Here is a 24,215-nt window from a genome sequence, read left to right as displayed (position 1 = left end):
CTGCTCCTATAAGAAATTTTCCTGGCGCAGCTAAGTGCAATGCTGGCCGATAGATTTGTCTTATAAAAAAGGAAGGAACTGACTTTTCTTTTCAATAATCGGGATTGCCAAGGATTGGAGAAATTAGTGAATTCTTTAAATTCAGATAAATGTCAAAAGTTACTTCTTATGAGAAAGATTATTATTAACAGATTTTTTTTAAAACATTTACATGGGACTTGATGTAACAATACTATATATGCGCGAGGCTGCTTTTACCTTATCCTACAACACTCAGGCTTCGCCATCGCTACACACGACCGGCCCAGCCAACACGATACACCAGACACGACTGCTCGCTAGCAACAACTTACTCCTACAGCTACACAGTTCCTACTGCAGTCAATACTGCTCTTTGGTCTCAGATTCTCTTCTAGCTTACATATCGCAGGTTGCGCGTGAGCAGTACATCGAAATTACATCAGGTCGAGTGCGCTAGCAACAAACTCTTTAATCATGGACCTCTTACACCATCGTGATCACCTGTACCTTTTTGAGTCATTAACTGAAATAAATAATTATGTTTAGTATTATTGTTATTACTGTTATCGCTATTGTAAATAGAGCTATACAGTAATTAACAACAAATATTTTTCTTTTTCTAGCAAAACGAATGAACGCAAGAAAGACTGCGATTTTCGAGAGGACAAATCTTCTCTGATAGCGGCTTGCTGTGTGGCGTCGTGGGTTTGCTGAAACAACTTAGAGGAGAAGAATCAAGGTAAACAATTTTTAAAAATACAAGTCACAACTCTCGAGAACATAAACACTAATAGAGACAGGCTCAGAGTACAAGGCCACATTGATGGGAATGAGGAACATATCAACCATGGCCTTTGTAGGCCTATAAGTAACAGGTCCGAAATTGACGTGGAATGATTTTGGGAAAACCACGGGAAGACTGATTCAGAATGAGCGGACGGTGATTTGAATCCATCTTCTTCAGAATGCGATTTACGGAACTGTAGCGCATTCACACGAATACTACATCCTGATTACCTCCTTGCCGCTCTTTCAAAAGAGAAAAGAGACTTTACGTGCGCCCCTCCCTTCCCTCTGCGTACCAGCTTTTCAGCTTACAACGCAACTCATCGATCACCAGGGGTAAAAATGCCATATCCTTCATCCCACACACAATAGGTCAGATTATCGTGAATGTTGTGTTATCAGGAGTAGTGTGACAACATAGAGATCAGCGGGCCTTTTATTTACTTTTGTGGAAAGCTTAATGCTTTCGGTTCATGCCGTAATGCCAGAATCAACAAATGTAAATCCGGTAAATTGTTTTAGTATGACGTGGGCGTGAAACTCAGTGGCTTATGTATTTATAGATGTCAAGTAAAAACAAAGATTAGATATAATAGAAAGTAAGGAAAGGAAGGAAAACGAAACTAATGGTGCGAACCAGTTCGTTGTGCAATGTGAGGAAGTGGGGAAAGAGTGGTCCAGGCTGCCATTTATATGTCAGGGAAGACATGAAAAACTCCGAGTAAATACCCCAGTGAGATAAACTGTAAGGTGCTGCACACGAAGAAGAGAACAGAGAATAAGAAACGCTGATATATAGAGAGTAAAACAGTCGCAAAGGAGCTAAAAAGGCTAGTAAGAAGGAAAGTAGCGAGGCCTTAAGATAGGTGGAGCAAAAATTAAGCATTTTACTAACGAAGCAAGAAGCTGGTTAATACGAAATGGTGACTATCGGTTAAAAAAATATCTTCCTTAAAGTATTTATCTGGGAACGATGTTATTTGCATCAACGTCTGGACAGAATGGTCAGAACGTCTGTACAGGGTGATCAGAAACGGTCTGAAAAACTTGTAAGGCTGTTCAAGGGAAGATTGTGCTGAGAAATAATTGTTAAGGAAAAACTTCGGTACGTTGCGCCGTTTCCTAGTTACTTAACATTGAGGCTAGCCAATCAGGTCATTGCGCGCGTAGATTCAAGAACTTTGCACGCGTTAAAATGCAGTAATGGACAGACGTCCGTTGGTCCATGAATTTCAGCTTATTGAAATGCTCATTAGCATTTAAAATGTGCCTTTTTCGGAACTGATAAATCTGACGTAGGTGACCAAACGCTACGTTTCTTCTGTTTTAGGAAACCAAACGAAAAAAATTGGTACCACTGTTTCCGGCAGGCTTCTTGAATTTGCGCGCTACGACTTCATTGGCTTACTTCAAACCTACATAACTCAGAATTGGTAGCCCATAACGCTATCACCCGAGAAAAATACAAAAAGGACGAAAGAGCATTTGCATTTTTTTTAAGTACGAGTATCGCTAAGGAATGTGTCTACTAACCGTGTGTTAAACATGAGTTTTGTTGGACTCGCCACGCTACGTGATGCTGAAAATTGACCTAAGTCTTGGTAAAAAAAAATCGGTTGAAGAGAAAAGTTGAAAGAGATGGGGAGACCTAAATCTGCTACAAACTGCTCAGGAATTTGGAAATAGCATATAAAATAGCTGAAGTGATTTGTGTAATACAGAAATGGATCTTTGCCTTGTATCGCTTTAAGAAGTGAAGAATATTCAGTGAATAGTCCAACAGTTTCTTCTGTACCAGTTTGCCACAGCCATGAAGTGGCTCCTGAGACGAAGCTAGATATTTAAAGTGTTCATATGCCCGTCGGCGGCTAGCGAAATCTCTCGCTTAGCGTGAAACGTCTCGTCGAGGTCGGAAGATATTAAATTTTCAAATAACGCGTTTTAACTTGCCTCGTGTGATGAAAGTGGTTATTGGCACAACCCGTCGGTGTTGACGACATTATTACCGTCTGTGAATAATGCTCGTGTATTTTGCTCTAATGAGTGTAGAAAAAACACCTAAAAAAAGACAGTAAAGAGGCGTACAGGGTGTTCCAAAAGGTACTTTACAAACTCAGTGTCATATAACTCGACTTGTAATTTAACTTGGAGAAAAAAAGTAAAGTTAGTCTGATGCACCAACTGAGAAGTTAATCAAATTGTGCGTGCGCTCCTTTGTGCCACGCAGTCTCCGTATAGTTCCCTTTTAACATGTCAACGCGGGACGTCTCAGTAGCCGCTGTTAGTCTTGCCTTCAAGTCAGCAACACCATGTACTTCACGGGTTTCCTGTGACAATAGTCATATTCCAGTCTTTACGGAAATAGATGAAGACACTTTCCGAAGTGCTAGGTGCACTGTCGTATGTGGGACTCGCAGTTCTTTTGAAGCTTTAAGAACAAACTTCTGTGATGCTCGCTGGAAAGCCTGTTAATTCTCTCCTTACCTTGTAATTTTTCCTTGGCTTGCCTACATGGTGCTTCAAATCCACACTCCCTGTTCCCATGATGTTGCTGTGTCATTTTCTTATGGGTGGGCGAGAGAATGGTGGTTTCCCATATAGCGTTCTGAAATTTATGCAAATTTGGATGTCTGACTTCCTTTCAAAAAAAAAAAAAAAAAAAAACACACACTTTGGCTTTTCATGGGTAGACATGATTCTTAGACTCATTTGTGGTACCGTTGTCACCTGGAAATGCAAAACATTTATTCATTACCTTATATTAAAAAAAAACTTTGAGATACTGCACCACAAAAACTTTTTTTTCCCTAAGTTAATTAAAAGTTCAGTTATGACATTGAAACTGTAAAGTACCTTTTGGGACACACTGTACTTAAACGTGGCATGCGACGTATTGATAGTAAACGCATTTCGATCCCGTTTACTCATAAAGCAGCGCATTGGACGTCATGCTGCTTAATGTACAACAGCCTGAGGAGGAATCCAATGAGTACTATATTCAGGTGTTCATTATGTGTGAATGCGCCGGTAAAAGGCATTAAATATTATTTTTCTTCGTGATTCCAGTAACTTGTCTTGCCTTAAAACCTGTTTTTACGGCAGCTAAAATCCGTGTTTTACAAAAGGTGAAATCTGCTCGTTTCCAAAGACAGTTCACTGCCAATTCACTTGTCAGTTACACAAAATGCATGAAGAAGTAAGATATTAAGGTAAAGGCTACTGCTGAAATACTTTAGCGAATCTCGTGTACAAATCGAACGCAGTTTTTCGTTAAATGAGAGATGTTAGAGCACTATATTACAGTCTATTGTCTGTTCTGTTGCAATGCGTGATTGTCTAATAATCCGTATGATTAAATCCTTTTCTTAAAGTTTTTGCAAGCCGACCGCTTAGTATAGTTGTGCATCGTAGTTTCATTTCTGCTTGTTTCCCATTTTACTACAGCGTGCCAAATTTTTCATTAGTAATTAATATAATTAGCTTTTAAGGTAGAAGGAGAAAGAGAACGTAGGAAACAATATGCACGTTGGGTGGAGTTCCAACTGACGACATTTCAATCAGCCGTTGCTGTCACAGGCGATAAGCTTCATGACATGCATTGTTTCAGGTGTAACAGGAGATAACAAACAAGTGTCAAATAACGCGTCACATCACTTGTCAAAAGTAGCGTGTCAGTGTGTTATAGTAGGAAACTAGCGATCTTGACACTCAGTGCAACTATCGATCAGGAAATGTGTTCAAATGGCTCTGAGCACTATGGGACTTAACATCTGAGGTCACCGGTCCCCTAGAACTTAGAACTACTTAAACCTAACTAACCTAAAGACGACACACACATCCATGCCCGAGGCAGGATTCGAACCTGCGACCGTAGCAGTCGCGCGGTTCCAGACTGAAGCGCCTAGAACCGCTCGGTCACTCCGGCCGACAGGAAATGTGTCTTGGACTGCCGGCCGTGGTGGCCGAGCGGTTCTAGGCTCTTCAGTCCAGAACCGAAAGACTGCTACGGTCGCAGGTTCGAATCCTGCCTCGGGCATGGATGTGTGTGATGTCCTTAGGTTAGTTAGGTTTAAGTAGTTCTAAGTTCTAGGGGACTGATGACCTCAGATGTTTACGTCCCATACTGCTCAGAGCCATTTGAACCACTTTTGTCTTGGACTGAGATGTGTCTGATGGATTGTATCCTTAAGGTCATTGTTAAGCGCCGTGATGATGTGTGAGGAAAGAAGGAAAGTTGGGGTCCCACGTCCAGACGCCGTTACAGACGCGGCACATACTCGGACGAACCAAGCACGACCGTGAAAGGATAATAGACCGTGATTCTGCTGCGTCACTTCCCTCAAATGATTTACAGAACAACGGATTACCTGGGCGGCTATACAGGGTAAGAACCTCGATTCTTCCAGACGAAGATCCAGTGTGGTAACCACTGCTCCACATCTCCCTTTATAATGTCAGATACCCCACGTTCTTTTCTTGCCAAAATCCTAGTACTCCTCTGTCCACCGCCCCTGGCGGGTCCACCGGTAGCGACCGACCGCCGTGTCATCCTTCCGCCTGTGGCGTCACTGGATGCGATATGGAGGCCCGCAGGGTCAGCACACCCCTCTCCCGGCTTTTCAGTCAAGTAGCACCTCAGCTGGCGTCAACAGGCTGAGTACACCCTGCAACAGTCCTCCTGCCAACGAAGAATCGCTGAGAGTCGAACCCAGTCAGCCTCGCGGATCATTCAGCTGTTGAGGCGGACAAGCTAGTAGTATGGAGGGCGGGAGGAAAAAAAAATCAATAAAATGAGAGCAGGACGTCAAGTCGAGGAAAATTTTCTACATAATCTTAGTCGGAGGCGTAGCGTTTTGGTGTTGAGGCTACAAAACGACAGCCAATCAACGAGGAGCGTGGGGAAGTGTGTGTATCTAAACAGACTTGCCACAGCTAATACCCATTATGTTGAAGAGCGCATTTGCTAATTAAATTAGTTGAAGGTAATGATTTCAATTGAACAATCAAAGCTAGGCAAACGTTTAATTCCTCTTCGTGGCTGGTTACATAGTACGCGAATTTTCTGTGATGTTTAACATGGATCGCTTGACTGTTACATCACCTACACTGATACTACCGTAATGACATAAATTTTGAAGATAATGAGCTGAAATTCAAATACACGATTGTAGTCAGATAATCGGCTTGAGGTATTTATTGCCGGCCGCGGAGGCCGAGCGGTTGTAGGCGCTTCAGTCCGGAACCGCGCGACTGCTACGGTCGCAGGTTCGAATCCTGCCTCGGGCATGGATGTGTGTGACGTCCTTAGGTTAGTTAGGTTAAAGTAGTTCTAAGTACTAGGGGACTGATGGCCTCAGATGTTAAGTCCCATAGTGCTCAGAGCCATTTGAACCATTTGAGGTATTTATTATAAGGTGCAGTCTTATAAATAATGAATCTAAAGGCCACTTGTTCTAATTTTTGCTAATGTACAAGAGCACACGAATGATCTTAAATTCTAATAAGTACGATACTTCAGTAAATGCGAACTGAAAGAATGGTGAAAAAGAAAGCAGAAATGAGATTTTAAGTACTTTTTAAAAAAGAACATTTTTTGCAGCAAATTATCGACATTCCTGCCTCTAACATTCCTAGAAGGTTGACATCGTCGAAGAAGAAGTTATTTCGCGCAACCTCTCGAAAAACCGCACTGCTAGACACACCTGAAAACATTCCCTTACCGGACAGACTACCACTGCCTGGCTATTCAGGGTTGCCACAAGTTCTGGAAATCGGGGAATTTCAAACGTGGGAAATGTGGGAAATGTCAGGGAAATTCGAAAAAACACTGCAAGATTTCGTTTTTGGCTCAACGAATGAAACTATTTCTTTACGGAGACGTCATGTATCGTCGTTGTCACGAAACTTATCTGATATCTTACCTTCAGATCTCAAAATTTGTCAGGGAAAAATGGTGACACTATGTCTTGAAAATAGGAAATTCAATTTCACTACTATAGTTATCTGGAACACTTTGCAGTTTTTGACGTTGCGTAGCCGGCTCTGACCTTGTTTTATCGCGTGCCTTGCTCTTCTGCTGACCTGCGAATGATGTGTCGTATGTTTACCGGTATCGCGTAAACTTCGCCTGTATGCCGGTATCGCATAAGCGGGTGTCATGATTTTTAATGCACTGAGGTGTTTTGTTTCTATAGCTGAAGATTATTATGGGCGTAAAGCGAAAGGCCAAGGCGAAGGAATCGAAAGGAGCGTCGAGTATAATGTCCAAAGCCAACAGTGTCGCATCGCCTTAATTTATGATCCATTGTACAAAGGTCTGGAAATTAATTCCGGACGATATTATTACAATTCGATGGCCACGAGTTTTGTAAGTGAACACCTCATATCCTCTTGGTGTCCTGATAAAACCTACTTGGGAGTCGAGCGCTAGTTCGGTTAAGCAGGCGGATAAAGTGGAGAGTTCTGTAGTTTTTTCTATAAAGAAAGGGAGCAAACTGCGGGGGGGGCTGCCCCTGACTGGATAAGGACCAAATAAAATCCGATGAACGTATGTGCCGGAAGGGCTTAGCTCTCATGCTGGAGCCCATCTTATTCCAACATGCAGCATCCTGTACAATACGAAAGGTGATAATCAGCCACAGCAACTTGTGTAAGTGCCTACAAACAATCCCCGTGGTACAGCGATGTAGTCTCAGCCGTTGTGCCACGACTATTGGCGAGCGCATGGTAACAACATCGTCCTTCATCTTCACCAGTTCAAGCATCGAAAGAGGCTGTTCAGTTACATAACCTTCCCGTCCTTCCGTTAGCCGGACTTCATTTTTATAGACTTCCGGCCACGAGAAAGACGTGTACGCGGAGTCCAATTGATACCGCACGTACAATGCAGTCATTCTGCCTGTGAGGCGCTTTGAATGCAGGAAGGTACGTGTGCGGAGACGGCTCGATGTCCAGGGGCCTACATGGAACACCAGAAAACGTGATGGCGTGCCATCTACAAGAATGTGCTGTTCACGAATCTGTATAGCATGATCAAAATGGTGACTAGCATGGGAAACTTACGTGTCTAACCGCATCTCACGGGACATTGTTTCTCAACCTGTCACGGATTGCCTTCCGCTGTTTGACCCCATCATTCAAAACCTTCCTGTATTTGTACTGCGAAAGCTATTGAATAACTGACTTAAAAATTATACACTGCTGAAACTTCCGGGCAGTGTAAAACTGTGTGCCGCAGTGGGACTCGAACTCGGGACCTTTGCCTTTCGCGGGCAAGTGGTCTAACAACTGTACTTCCGCTAGTACCTTATCTCCTACCTTCCGTCCGCCTCCGTCGCGTAGCGGTAACGTTTCCGCCTACCACGCAGAGGGCCCGGGTTCGATTCCCGGCAGGGTACAGGGTGTTGTGTGTCCTTAATCATCATTTTCATCATCACTGACTCGCAAGTCGCCGATGTGGCTTCACCTAAGAAGGAGTTGCAATACGGCGGCCCAACTCCCCCGAATGGGGCCTCCAGAGTCCCCTACAACTTAGAACTACTTAAACCTAACTAACCTAAGGACATCACACACACATCCATGCCCGAGACAGGAATGGAACCTGCGGCCGTGGCAGTCGTGCGGTTCCGGACTGACGCGCCTAGAACCGCTCGCCACCACGGGCGGCTCTTGGACGAGGCATGGCGCCACCTGTTTGCACTTTTCCAATTCGTTTAACGCCTCTTCGCTGACTGAACACTGACCAGACCGGACACAACCAATCTCTCAGCCGTCTCTGTCACTTTTTGCACATCCTCCGCTTGTGGAATGAATCAAACCATTCCTTCTGGATGTTGCAATTTTCATAACCATACACGATTTTTAGTCATAGTAGTGTACACCTATGAAATTTTCACACGAAATGTACACCATGGTCTCAGTGGCCCACAATTATTTGCTGGAGAAATTGCCTGAAAACAGGATATTTTACAATGAAGTTGAACTCTCATGTACTGGACTCATTTTATTTCACCTCTCTCACGTACTTTTACAATCAGTATTAGTATTAATGCATCCAAAATTCGAGACCAAGTAAAAATTGGAATCTTTTCAATGAAGAAACCTGAAAGTGATCCGGATGTAATGATTGTATTTGCATTTCAGTTGGATGGCCATGCTATTCATTTAATGAAGTGCACATATTACACGAATATTTTGAGATGTTCTTAATTATTCATAAATCCGTTCCTTCAGTGTTTCTTCACTCTTGGGAATGAGCTACAAGTTATGTGCAGCTGGCGCGCCTGAACTATTAGGGTCAGTTGTATTCCAACAATGACCATTCTTTGTTGTGATGATTGTTTTCTTCATCGCTGTCTGAAGATTCGGTAGCCTCATCAGTTTCCCCATTGTCCATAATTGGTATAGGAGTATCAGCTTCAGAATCACGTTCGTCAGGAAAATAACTTACGTCGGTTTTACAACCGAGTTCTAACAGTGCTTCTCGTATAGCATCGTCTGTTAGTAAAACGTCATTCCCACGTGCCATTTTCACATAAATGAACTACACGCTCAGTGTTAGATCAGTTACACAATATGTACCCCAAGACCACAGTGGTCCATTAAAAATATTTCTCTCAAATTAATTAAACAACAGTGTTTCACAACTTCGAACGTCCGTCCTCTAGACATCTCACTCAGTGCTGAATTAACGTTGGCGTGCGATTGCGCATGCGCAGTAATAAACAAAAAACTCCAGGATCAGTGTGAACCTGGTGTGCACTTCTAGGCTTAAGAGCTGTTAATCTCTTAGTTAAAGCAGTGCGGAAGTTCAAATTTTGCTAAATGCTCTCGTTAGCCGATCACATGTACAGTATATTGTAAGATGGAACCTTTTCATATTCAGTGGCAACATAGTTTTCTCGTTCGCTTGGCTACACAATGGCGGCACTAGAGAGGCCACTTACGTCTCCGAGACCTCTGGGCACTTAGGCAGAAATCGTCACGGTTCCACGGAGTAAAAGGGAAATGATCGTTTGCTGTCATTGGCCGGAAGGCACCTTTCGGGGCAGGTCCGGCCGCCTTGGTGCAGGTCTTATTACATTCGACGCCACATTGGGCGACCTGCGGGCCGGATGGTGATGAAATGATGATGAAGACAACACAACACCCAGTCCCTGAGCGGAGAAAATCTCCGACCCAGCCTGGAATCGAACCCGGGCGCGTAGGACGGCAGTCCGACACGCTGACCACTCAGCTATCTTCTTCTTTTTTTTAAAAAAAAAATCTCATTTTGTTCGTATCATCTGCTCGGGGCGGACGTCGCAAGACGCCTATTTCAGTTCGTCGTTGATATATTAACTCAGCTTCTTTTATTACAGAGGGCAGCTAACCCTCTGACCGAACACGCTGAGCTGCCGTGCCGGCTAGCTATCGGGACGTACGGTTCCACGGAGTGACTAAGCCAGGCGCAGGAGGGTCGCGGAGGTGTTGGCGCTGGATGCGGGACAGCTAACGGAGCCCCGTGTCACTGGCAGCTGTGCGCCGTGTGCGCGGGAAATCTGTAATCGGCGGGACGCGGTTTCTCCGTGCACGAGCGGCGAGCCGCGCCACGCCGGCTGTGCACCGTTAAGGACGCCGCTGTCACACACACACACACACAGAACGGGACGCGCGACCGTTTTGCATACAGCGGAGAGTCTGCCGCATAACGGCCGCGTCTTCACGGCCGCCAGCGTGGCTGCGTGCCGTCACACGCGGCGAGACAAGACCTCCCTCCTGCCCCACACCTGTGCGTCACTCGAACAGCAGCTGCACTCCAAAGCGTCCTGCAGACCATATACAATGAAGTGACACAAGTCATGGGGCACCTCCTACTACCGTGCCGGACCTCCTCCTCCCCAGTGTAATGCAGTAACTCGACGTCACAGGGGCTCGACAAGTCGTTCGAAGTCCCCTGCAGAAATATTGAACCATGCTGTCTCTATAGCCTCCAGTAATTGGAAACTGTTGTCGATGCAGGATTTTGTGCACGACTACGCTCCATACATATTCGATGGGATTCATGTCGGGCGATCTGGATGGCGGAATCATTCGCTTGAATTGTCCAGAATCTTCTTCAAACCAATCGCGAACAGTTGTGGTATGGTGACGTGGCTTATTGTCATCCATAAAAATTCTGTCGTTATTTGGGAACATGAACTTCATGAATGGCTGCCAGTGGCATCCAAGTAGCCGAACACAACCAGAAGCCAGTCCATTAAACACAGCACACACCGTTATGGAGCCACCACCAGGTTGCACAGTGCCTTCTTCACAACTTGGGTGCACGACTTCGTGAAGTCAGTGCCACACTCGAACACTACCATCAGCTCTTACCAACTAAGATCGTAGACTCATGTGTTGCTTGTCTGTTAGCAATGACAACTCCACGCAAACGCCGCTGTTCTCGGCTCATAACTGAAGACCGTTGGCTACGCCGTTGACCATGCTGGCCGGCCGGTTCTGGGCGCTACGGTTTGGAACCGGGCGGCCGCTACGATCGCAGGTTCGAATCCTGCATCGGCCGTGGACGTGTGTGATGTCCTTAGGTTAGTTACGTTTAAGCAGTTCTAAGTTCTAACGGACTGATGACCTTAGCAGATAAGTCCCATAGTTCTCAGAGCCTTTTGAACCATTTTTTGGCCATGCTGAGAGATAATGCCTGAAATTTGGTATCCTCGGCACAGACTTGACACTGTGGATCTCGGTATATTAAATTCCGAAACGATTTCCGAATTGGAATGTCCCATGGTCCAACTACCATTCCACATTCGAAGTCTGTTAATTCATAATCACAAAAATGGTTCAAATGGCTCTGAGCACTATAGGACTTAACATCTGCGGTCGTCAGTCCTCTAGACTTAGAACTCCTTAAACCTAACAAACCTAAGGACATCACACACAGCCATGCTCGAGGCAGGATTCGAACCTGCGATCGTAGCGGCAGCGCGGTTCCGGGCTGAAGCGCCTAGAACCTTTCGGCTGGAAGATCCGGCCCATAATCACATCAGAAACATTTTCACATGTATCATCTGAGTACAAATGATAGTTCCACCATTGCACTGCCCTTTTACACCTTGTACACGCCATACTATCGCAGTCTATGTGCGTAACGCTGTTCCACGACTTTCTCACCTTACTCGGCGGTCCGACGGCCAGACCTACGAAGACAGCCTGATGTGGCAAGTTTCATTATTACTAGATCTATTGTTGTTGTGGTCTTCAGTCCAGAGACTGGTTTGATGCAGCTCTCCATGCCACTCTATCCTGTGCAAGCCTCTTCATCGTACTGCAACCTACAGCCTTCTGAATCTGCTTAGTGTGTTCATCTCTCGATCTCACTCTGTGATTTTTACCTTCCACACTGCCCTCCAGTACTAAATTGGTGATACCTTGATGCCTCAGAACATGTCATACCAACCGGTCCCTTCTTCTAGTCAAGTTGTGTCACAAACTCCTCTTCTCACCAATTCTATTCAATACCTCTTCATTAGTTATGTGATCTACCCATCTAATCTTCAGCAATCTTCTGTGGCACCACATTTCGAAAGCTTCTATTCTCTTCTTGTCTAAACTTTTATCGTCCATGTTTCACTTCCATACATGGCTACACTCCACACAAATACTTTCAGAAACGACGTCCTGACACTTAAATCTATACTGGTTGTTAACAAATTTCTCTTCGTCAGAAACGCTTTTCCTTGCCTTTGCCAGTCTGCATTTTATATTCTCTCTACTTCGACCATCATCAGTTATTTTACTCCCCAAATAGCAAAACTCCTTTACTACTTTAAGTGTATCATTTCCTAATCTAATTCTCTCAGCATCACCAGATTTAATTCGACTACATTCCATTATCCTCGATTTGCTTTTGTTGATGTTCATCTTATACCCTCCTTTCCGTTCAACTGCTCTTCCTAGTCCTTTGCTGTCTCTGACAGAATTACAATGTCATCGGCGAACCACAAAGTTTTTATTTCTTCTCCATGGATTTTAATTCCTATTCCGAACTTTTCTTTTGTTTCCTTTACTGCTTGTTCAAAATACAGATTGAAAAACATCGGGGATGGGCTACAACCCTGTCTCACTCCCTTCCCAACCACTGCTTCCCTTTCATGCCCGTTGACTCTTATAACTGCCATCTGGTTTCCGTACAAACTGTAAATAGCCTTTCGCTCCCTGTATTTTACCCCTGCCACCTTTAGAGTCTGAAAGAGAGTATTCCAGTCAACATTGTCAAAAGCTTTCTCTAAGTCTAAAAATGCTAGAAACGTAGGTTTGCCTTTCCTTAATCTATCTTCTAAGATAAGTCGTATGGTCAGTATTGCCTTACGTGTTACAACATTTCTACGGAATGCAAACTGAACTTCGCCGAGGTCGGCTTCTAGCAGTTTTATGCATGTGTGTAGAAGTGTCTGTATGTGTTCCACATCTCGTCCTAAACAAGTCGACCGACTTCAATCAAACGTGGTACACTTAAACGTTACTGTCAGGGAACAATCGCTGTAACGATCACAACCGCCTACCTGACAATCGGGTGAGATTACGGGTGAAAAAGAAAAGCGTAGCCCGCGATGCGTGAATTCCCAGACTTCATTAATCCAATATTTGACAACGAGATCACTCAGAGACTTGCAAAAAACGTTACACGTAAATTCAAATCTTTACTACGTTTTCGCTGTTCACGTAGTGAAAATATCGAATGAAGCACGACATTTTAATTTACTACTTCTTTACTACTAACTGTACACATTTTACAGATAGTATGCACGTATAGCATTGAACGTACGCGCAAAAGTTTATCATAATAAGACAATTAGTAGTGTGAAAAACTTTCGCATCCGGCATGACGTTTAAATTTATTACTTCGTTACTACTGATAATATTCGCAACAAATTTTTCAGACAGTATCCTCAGATGCCGCTCATTGTACCTACAAAATTATATTATTCTACAACACATAGTTCAGGAGAGATGGCTTCATAAACATTAAACGCAGGAACAAACGCTGCATGGTAGCAAATGTACTTGCGGTGAATACAGTGGCTCAACATTTGCACTTACAAATGATTTCACCTTGACATCGCGTATTCTACACGCAGTGATAGGATGTAATGCCAAGACAGTGCAGTGTAAAAATATATGTTGTTTATATCACCCACCTGAAATGAGTTGAAACAGATGACTACGGTTATATACTGCTCTAAGCAGTAGAAACTAATTAAACACATTAGAGCTAAAACTCATTGCGGTGTATACTGCATTTATTGTAGACAGTATGTCGGTGTTATTGTCACGTCTTTCAACGCATCTCTGATGCCAAATGTAAACAATACATATCTTTACTTTGTAGTGCGTTTGGCTGTTGTTACTACATGCCCAAAACGTATTGTTAATGTCGAATCAATTAGCTTAGTGTGTGGGTGGAAGCAGTGATCCACTTTTAACTCTATCCATTCGAGTGTTTAACGTAGTGGTACCGATGTGTTTATATAATACAGTATTTCGTGCTGAACGGAAAAAAGTTCATAAGTAACTAGGACAGATTCACAGTGAGTACATTTGCTATACATTTATCGTACTGGTCTGACACTACGTTTTCATTTTGTTTTCTAAAATTGTTACTATGGCATTCAGATACATGAAAGTTATTCCTGTTTATGCAATGAAGCTATCCTGGGGTGAACAAATGAACGAAACCGATAAAGCGATAACTGCAAGAAGTAATAAAATGTGTTAAAGAATAGTGCCATCAAATTAGTGGTTGGTAGATGTTTCGATAACATATTGTTTAATACAACAACGCAACACTTATCGTGTTATACACTGCCAAGACAACTCCTTTTTTTAATAAATATATGATCGGTCGCACCCACAGATAGTGCCTTCTGTTCTACCAAGGCATATTGGCTTTACGTGTGCAGCAAAAAACGCGTCATTTAAGAAAACGGAAAGTTTTAGCCAAACAATGTATAATGAAAGAAATAGTTTCGCATAAGACATTATTGAAACAGTTGGTGACGATTTTCTTTGTCAGCAGAGGATGGACCAACAGAGCATCCAGTATATTGCAACGTTGATTGTAATCAGCAAAATATTAAGAAAAATGTTTGACGGTGTAAGATATTTGATTACTACAATAGTCTACGCTTATCTAATACACAGCACTGCAATTTCTCGACATTTACATTCATTACGTTTGTAATGTATTTATTTATGAGCATCGGTAATGTTCCAAGGAATAACAAATTCAGAAGAGAGAAGAGAAAGTGTGCTTGAATATGACAATGTTATTCAATACACGTGGGCCTTGTCTGCCGTCTTTGAGCGTCCGTTCACCGCAAAGTGCAACTGCTGTAAGAATGAACAGCTGTACTGAATTGCTGCAACGTTTTTAACCAATTACAGATACAGGAATTTCCTGAAGGCGAAGACAACTTGGAGAGAATAAGATCGGTGTCAGATAGTTTCAGTATTGATAATAATTTCTCCTAGGTAATCATAAAATGACACTCATGTGCAACCACCAGTTCTACGCATTTTACTGTTGCGTTCGTTGTGCGTCTCCCAGTCGGCAGTTTCAAGCGGACACAGCCTTGCCGCACCGAGCCAACATCGTCTCAAAGGAAGGCCCCGGCGCTTGTTGGTGACGTCACGTCAGCTAGGCACGAAGAACGCCAGGTCTGTTGCAGGCAGAAACGCCTGGGCGCGCTCATCACTGTAAATCTCTTATTTTTGAACAAAATGTTTGGTATTGTTTTGGATTCTGGAGTTTTACTTAGATGAACGATTTTCTTACTATTGTAAAGCTAGAAATGAAGATCATAGTTCTGTATTACTGAATCCTGTCGAAACAAACGTAGATTAATATGAGAAGATGCTTTGCCCCATTGCAAGCTTCGGAAATTTTACATTAAAGTAGCTATATTTACTTGATCCATTTTGCTATCGAAACTTACCCCAACCCCCTCACAATGAACTCGTTTCTTTTATTTATTTTCGTTTGACATCGTCACTGGAATTGTGAACTAATTTACATGTGTAAATGGCCAACTGTTGCCAGTCATTAGATTACAGTCGTTTTCAACGAAAGGAATTCTAAATAGGAAACAAAATACCTTCATACATCGAAAATACTGCTGAGCTTAAACTTTTTTAAACATGCACATTAGGAAAGATAAATATTCCCCTCTTGCAACTGAAAGGAGAAACTTTATAAGATAAAAAATTTTTATTTGATAAAACAAGTATCTCCTTTTTTGCCTCTTCTTCTGTCCCCCACCCCCTTCCCCAAAGTGTACAATCGCAAGATATTTCATTAACATTCAGTGCTCCTCACCCCATACTCAACCAAGATACCTAAAGAAGAGCACCAATATGTTCTCAGTTTCTTGTAAAAGCAACCCAGTACAAACGTTACTTCCTCAGATTTACAAATAAGTAAAGAAGCAAGAATTCTGTTGCTGCTGGACCATGAAGTTGTTTTTGTATGTCAATCCTTAAAAGAGGTGGAAATTTAAGTTCAGGAGTACACTATTTGTTAAGAAGTGTAATGAATTGCACAATTACTTGATTACAGAAATCTCTCAGAACAATGTGTGTTGGTAAACTACCGTCAATAGTTTCACATTTTGCTGTGTCAGAGAGGGAGACACCACCATTATGAGTATGCCTGCAGCAGACCTGGCGCTCGCCGTGCCTAGCTGACGTGACGTCACGAACAAGCGGCGACGCCTTCCTTTGATTCGGTGTTGACCAAGCTCCTCAGCACGAGCTGTCCGGCGCGGGCTGCCTGTTACCCATGTCTTCCAGCCACCCTTCTTCCCACCAACGCATAGCTCTCTCGCTCAACAGTGTCTATTTTTTTTTAAGTGGAAGAAACCGATTACACGATTAGTGGCTAACATCTAGAATGCGCCAGGTCGTTTAAATTGTGGTAAATCTGAGAAGCGATGTGATGTGGGACGAACACGCAAAATCGATTTGTGGAAGGCGAATTGAAGAATGAGATTTGTTGAAAGGGTCCTGGAAAGTGGATTGCATCTGTAACTTGGAACTGTAACAGAGACACTCAGAGAGCTTAAATGAGAATCTTTGGAAGAAAAATAACGTTAAGAGGCAAAGAAAGTACAGACATGGGCTGTGAGCGGGTAATGATTTAAATCAAAGTTGAAAATTTGCGCTGAACCGTGATTCGAATCCTGGTCTCGTGGTTACTAGGCAGCTGCTCGGATCACTGAGCCATCCGGAGACAGTGGTTATAGCACCTGCACGTACTACCCTAGCAGCCTCCTGTCAGACCCAAATTCTGTACTTATCCACACACTACTTATGTAGTGACAAGTGCCTATTATCCTGCCGGCCGCTGTGGCCGAGCGGTTCTAGGCGCTTGAGTTCGGAACCACGCGGCTGCTACGGTCGCAGCCTCGAATCTTGCCTCGGGCATGGATGTGTGTGATGTCCTTAGATCAGTTCGGTTTAAGTAGTTCTAAGCCTAGGGGACTAATGTCCTCAGATGATAAGTCCCATAGTGCTCAGAGCCATTTGAACCAACCCATTATCCTCATTACTCGTGGCATTTCAGTGATTCCCATAGGAGCTCGACTCTCGTGTGCATCCACACTGAAGAGATCACTGGCCGTCCTCGCCTTAATCATATATATGTGGTGTTTGTTCTTTCGGACATGTGCGAAAAGGTAGTGCGCAAGGAGCACTATGTTTGCAGTGTGTGGATCGGCTGAGAAATTGGATGTGGCGGTAGTCCTAATAGGGTGCAGTTGCGCTGAATACTGTGTCCAGATGGCATCGTGGTCAGAGCGTATGCGTAGTAACCAGGACACCAGGGTTCGAATACCGGTCTGGCACAAATTTTTAGCTTTCGCCAGTGAGTTAAATCGTTGCCCACTCGCAGCCATTGTATGTAATTCCTTCGTGTTTTAATTAAAAATGGCTGCTGGATCAAAATTGTGACATATCCGAAAGATCAGACACCACGTATATGAAAGTGACATTGTCACGAAACTCTGTTTGGCAAATAAGATTACCAACATTCGACAGATCTGCTAGCACCAATGTACGTCTTTCGTAGGGATCATGAGAATTTCCTGAGAGAGATTAGGGCACATGCAGAGGCGTCTGTGACACTTATCCAAATGAAAACGATAGATATTTATTATTACACCACTGTGGTAACACAGAAATCTATAGATACATGATTTTTCAACGCCTAGTCCATGAGTGTAACACACACATTCTACCGCATCGGAGGGGCATGGAATCCTCGTGAGAATAATTCTTTTGATTGTGAACGTATACACTTTACACCTCTTCATCACCGAGCGAGATGGCGCAGTGGTTAGCACACTGGACTCGCAATCGGGAGGACGACAGTTCAGACCAACTTCCGGCCATCCTGGTTTCCCTAAATCGCTTCAGGCAAATGCCGAGATAGTTCCTTTGAAAGAGCATGGCCGACTTTCTTCCCCGTCCTTCCCTAATCCAATGGGACCGATGACCTCGCTGTTTGGTCTCCTCCCGCAAGTCAACTAACCAACCTCTTTATCGCTTCTGAAATCCTAGCCTCCCAGCGCTTCTTTGAGCCGTCAGAACACATGAAAGTCACTCGGGGCGAAGTGTGATGAGTGTGATGGATGTTCGAGACATTCAGGTTTCATGTCCTGTATTGCTGCTACGGTTGGACGGGCAGTATGGGGCCGAACATTTTCGAGTTGCAACAAAACACCAGCAGTCAAAAGTCCTCGTCGTGTACTCCTGATTGAAGGGTGAAGGTGAATTCCAGGTAAATTTGAGTATGAGTATGAGTTTTGTAGAGAAAACAGCGTGAGGAAGGCCATTTGCAACAGTGGCCGAGATGGATAATTTTACATATTGACAATGTGCTCACGTACCCTGAAGAATTTGTATTGAAAGTGACTACGACTGCAGAAGCCTAAGCTTACCTTAAACCACTGCCAGAGGTGAAGTTTATCTCTCACTGTCTTCCCGAAGGAGAAATGAATTTTTTTAAATGTTTGGGGGCGACTCATTGTGAATGAAGTCAACCATTGTCACTTCCCCTTCGTCTGTTGATAAAATATAATATATCGATATTTTTCCAAAACATATCGATATTTGTCGGCAACATGTTTCTCACAGTTATAGCCAGATATCGATATCAAAATGACAATATCGAGTGCCGATATTTTTTATTGTATATTATATTTTTTTGAAATTTTCGGCAAATATTTGAAATTATTCTTTTGCATTTGTGTGGAACATAATTTTACTTTCACATTATGAAGGAGCTACTTTTTGAGCTTTCGTCACGTCCAGTTTTTCTCCTTGACTTTGTGGAGCAAGTGCAGACCGCACAAAGAAGTAGTCCGATTGCGCTGGGACGTGGCGGTATGAATGGAATAACAAGATATCCGATGTGAAGTAATAGCACACCAGCTGCGTTAAAAAAAACTACATTAGTTGCGATAAAAATAGTTCTCTTAACGCAACTGGTGTGCTATTAGTTCTTCACATGGGCATTCTTCAAAAACAGTTGCTGAAGATGATGAACAAAAATCTAAATGATAAGATTGGTCTTTGCAGTGGGCGGAGACGTGTGAGGGAAATGCTGACGTAATCGGCACTCGGCGCTACCAACATAAACTGCAACGTTTAACGTAATCACGCGGTTTTGACACGATTCCTAGTTCGCTGGCGTTTCAATAAATGAAAAAAAAAACAACAACAAGGAAGTCCATATGATGAGTGCCAGTGTGACGAAACCGAACTACGCACCCATCGGTCACCTCTCCAGCATCCATTTACCCCTCACCCCATCACCACCACCCCTCCCCTCGCGTCTTTAACTCCTATTGTTAACTTTCGTATTATTATTACCAGTGGCACTTAGTATATTTTTATTGTGACTAATCGTCTTTGAATTTTATTTCGTTTTGTTCCTTTAGACTTAAGTTCCTCATCCAACTTCATGTTGGTTCACTTGCAGATAATGACGATTTTTTGTATACATGTTTATTGCAAAGATGAGCGACTCCCCAAAGATAATTACAGTCTGAAGATATTTAACATTAATAGTCATATACTTTTGGCATTTCGTCATTTTAGTATTCAGTTGTTCTGTTACTCATGATTTCAATTTCATTAAGACTCAAAGATATGTGTTCGTCTTTTCTGTACAAAAATATACCTGTTTTTAATAAATATGACGAACTCCCACCATTATTTACTGACATTTCACAAGATGTGTTTTTTTATCTGGCATTTCGTGGGGAGCCAATATTTTTCTTAATTTATTGCCAATTTTGAGCTTCATGTCTTGCAATATATGTTAATGGCATAAACTGTAAGTACATATTTGTAATGATACACTAATTTACATTTATTGTTTAAGATATTTTACATCTTTTGAACTTTTACGTTGTTTTACTGAATGCAGTTTTTACTTTTAGCAATCACTTGCAAATGGCGTGAAAGGCATAAAAGGCCGAAGCTTGGGTCGTAATTAAATAAACAACGATACAGTCAAATTGCGGTGTGTTTATTTGAATACCTGCCACTTTGTTAGCAAATTCGTTTTCGCCAAGCACGAACGTGCATCGTTTTACTTCCAATTCTTGCTCTAAGGGGGATAAGCAGTCTGCTAGCTTGTTGATTTACAGGATATCTAATAATAAATCAATACTTACATTGTTGTTGTTGTTGTTGTGGTCTTCAGTCCTGAGACTGGTTTGATGCAGCTCTCCACGCTTCTCTATCCTGTGCAAGCTTCTTCATCTCCCAGTACGTACTGCAGCCTACATCCCTCTGAATATGCTTAGCGTATTCATTTCTTGGTCTCCCTCTACGATTTTTACCCTCCACGCTGCCCTCCAATACTAAAGACCTAATACTTACATATACAGCTCTGTATATTTACGATGTGCGGCCGATATTTTTTTGGCCAGTGCGTCGATATTTTTCCCGGCAATATATCGAAAATGTTTATCTGTATATCGAGCGCCGATAACAATATTTTTTAAGTGTCGATATATCGGATTTTCTGTATTTTTAAAAAATGTCAACAATCTCTTGAGAGTCGGCATCTTTCTCAGAGCGTTTTCGCGTCGCTCGGCCTCTGTTGCTATTCTCTGTGGTCGCCGCTGTGCGTGAATGCTACAGATCCAATGCCGCTTTCACGGGCCCCTTTCAGACGCATCAGGGCCGCGGTAATACGCCAGAGACTTTTTATTTGTCACACAACACCGTCGGCTTTCCTCGCCGCAGTCGAAGAAATGCTTTCACTCGTCGATGGCAGCGCGTTTGAATGTTTACCCGTGCGTTGTTCCTCTCTCCAGTGACCCGCGCGTGTCCGGAGAAAGTGTTCACAAACAGACACACACACACACACACACACACACACACACACACACACACACACACACACAGCTAGTTCCACGGGCCCCGTCACGGCCTCTGTAGTCGAACGAGGCGACCGTGTCGTGTGCGGGGGTTTCTCTGCCGCGACGCGTCGCCACGCTCAAGGGACACAAATTGTATGCCTCTTCAGAGACACCGGGTTTGCGGTCCGCCAGCTCGCCAACGTCAGCGAAACTTTCCTTTAGGATGTCGAGTGGAATATCACGACACCGGGGTACGCTTTTGAATTTCCCGTCCTTAGCCGTACCGCTTCTCTCTCTCTCTCTCTCTCTCTCTCTCTCTCTCTCTCTCTCTCTCTCGTCTCTCTCTCCCTCTCTCCCTCCCCCCCCCCCAACACACACACACACACACACACACACACACACACACACACACACACAGAGAGAAGTTGTTATTACTCTATTCGTTATCAGCGAAACGTTTATTACTCGACAATAGCATATACAGTGCCAGCGATAGAAGGGAGAACCGATAGAGGTACTCAGGGTACCCTCCGCCACACACCGTCAGGTGGCTTGCGGAGTATGGATGTAGATGTAGATTCGATTACATGAAATTAGGTAGACGTGTAATAAGGGATACAATTGCTATCGCACGCAGAGTAATGTGACATGTGTTATAAGGATTCTAAGTCGGTGGCGTTAAGGGGAAAATATACATCTATGTTACCAATAAAAAAGGCGCATATGATTTGAACGATTTTGTTAGATATATGATTACCGAGCAAATGAAAAGTGCAAGATAACACCAACTACAACGAAATATATGGAAATATACGGTGACAATTGTTCAGCTATATGAAAACAAACGTAAATTAGTTACAAACTACGGCGTGCACACACTTTATTCAACACGTAAACGTCACTACAGATATTCAGATTTAAGTTATGACATGTTCGACATGCCTGCCATCATTGGCGATGATGTGGCGCAGACGAATAGCGAAATTCTGCGTCACCCGCTGAAGTGTCGAAACATCGATGCGGTCGATGACCCCCTGAATGGCTATTTTCAGCTCAGCAATAGTTTCGGGGTTATTGCTGTATACCTTGTCTCAATATAGCCCCACAAAAAGGAGGGTGTGTTCAGATACGGAGAATGTGGCGACCTGTCGAGGCCCATGCCGGTGGCCTTTGGGTACCCCAGAGCCAGAATGCGGTCCCCAAAGTGCTCCTCCAGGACATCAAACACTCTCCTGCTTCGATGGGGTCGTGCTCCGTCTTGCATGAACCACATCTTGTCGAAATCAAGGTCACTTTGGATAATGGGGATGAAATCATCTTCCAAAGCTTTCACGTACCTATCGATAGTCACTGTGCCTTCAAGGAATATTGCACCGATTGCTCCGTAACTGGACATTGCACACCACACAGCGCATACTAATTCCCATCGCGGCCGATCTTGCAGGTTGAACGTCCTCACGCAAACCGTCCAGAAGTGATGACGATTTTATTTCATATTGTCACCCTGTACGTTGTGCGTAGTGTTCAGGCGCTGACGGATGTGAATATTACCAATATCACCTCGGTCAGTACAATCAGAAAAGAGCGTGTCGGTAGAATGTGGATCAAGAATCGTTAAGCTTCATCTGACGACGGTGTGCAAAAACAGAGTAGGGGAATCATTGATGGGGAGTGGAATTTCCCGATAGGAAAGAGAATATCGCAGCAGGATGCAGGTTTTCTCGGCGAATCTCGATGATAAAAGCTTCTCGGGTTGACAGCCGAGTCGAAGTGTTGTGAGAAGATTTTATCATAAATATCACAGCAGTTTAATTCATGTGTTCTGTGGACGACCATTGTTTACACACCAAGAGGCGTACGATGAACAATACAAGCAATTACTAACTCCATAGAATATTAACCGCTGTGATCGCTCAGAGTTATACGTGAAGGATAGCGAAGCCACGGTTAAGGAGTTTTTACACTCCTGGAAATTGAAATAAGAACACCGTGAATTCATTGTCCCAGGAAGGGGAAACTTTATTGACACATTCCTGGGGTCAGATACATCACATGATCACACTGACAGAACCACAGGCACATAGACACAGGCAACAGAGCATGCACAATGTCGGCACTAGTACAGTGTATATCCACCTTTCGCAGCAATGCAGGCTGCTATTCTCCCATGGAGACGATCGTAGAGATGCTGGATGTAGTCCTGTGGAACGGCTTGCCATGCCATTTCCACCTGGCGCCTCAGTTGGACCAGCGTTCGTGCTGGACGTGCAGACCGCGTGAGACGACGCTTCATCCAGTCCCAAACATGCTCAATGGGGGACAGATCCGGAGATCTTGCTGGCCAGGGTAGTTGACTTACACCTTCTAGAGCACGTTGGGTGGCACGGGATACATGCGGACGTGCATTGTCCTGTTGGAACAGCAAGTTCCCTTGCCGGTCTAGGATTGGTACAACGATGGGTTCTATGACGGTTTGGATGTACCGTGCACTATTCAGTGTCCCCTCGACGATCACCAGAGGTGTCCGGCCAGTGTAGGAGATCGCTCCCCACACCATGATGCCGGGTGTTGGCCCTGTGTGCCTCGGTCGTATGCAGTCCTGATTGTGGCGCTCACCTGCACGGCGCCAAACACGCATACGACCATCATTGCCACCAAGTCAGAAGCGACTCTCATCGCTGAAGACGACACCTCTCCATTCGTCCCTCCATTCACGCCTGTCGCGACACCACTGGAGGCGGGCTGCACTTTGTTGGGGCGTGAGCGGAAGACGGCCTAACGGTGTGCGGGACCGTAGCCCAGCTTCATGGAGACGGTTGCGAATGGTCCTCGCCGATACCCCAGGAGCAACAGTGTCCCTAATTTGCTGGGCAGTGACGGTGCGGTCCCCTACGGCACTGCGTAGGATCCTACGGTCTTGGCGTGCATCCGGTGTGTCGCTGCGGTCCGGTCCCAGGTCGACGGGCACGTGCACCTTCCGCCGACCGCTGGCGA

At 44.0% G+C, this 24,215-nt stretch overlaps 1 protein-coding gene across 1 annotated transcript in view; it reads left to right on the top strand.

Annotated features, from left to right (window-relative positions):
• Positions 1-24,215, top strand: part of LOC126365893 (uncharacterized) — a 468,728-nt gene that overhangs the window by 274,077 nt on the left and 170,436 nt on the right. The window contains exon 3 of the mRNA XM_050008611.1: positions 645-760. The gene's annotated coding sequence lies outside the window, so the exon portion shown is untranslated. The remainder of the gene's footprint in view (positions 1-644; positions 761-24,215) is intronic.

The sequence above is a fragment of the Schistocerca gregaria genome, chromosome 4 (genome assembly GCF_023897955.1).
Source record: "Schistocerca gregaria isolate iqSchGreg1 chromosome 4, iqSchGreg1.2, whole genome shotgun sequence".
In the NCBI taxonomy this organism is placed as follows: domain Eukaryota; kingdom Metazoa; phylum Arthropoda; class Insecta; order Orthoptera; family Acrididae; genus Schistocerca; species Schistocerca gregaria.
The sequence above is the reverse complement of the archived record's forward strand: the minus strand, read 5'-3'. Positions and strand labels throughout refer to the sequence as shown.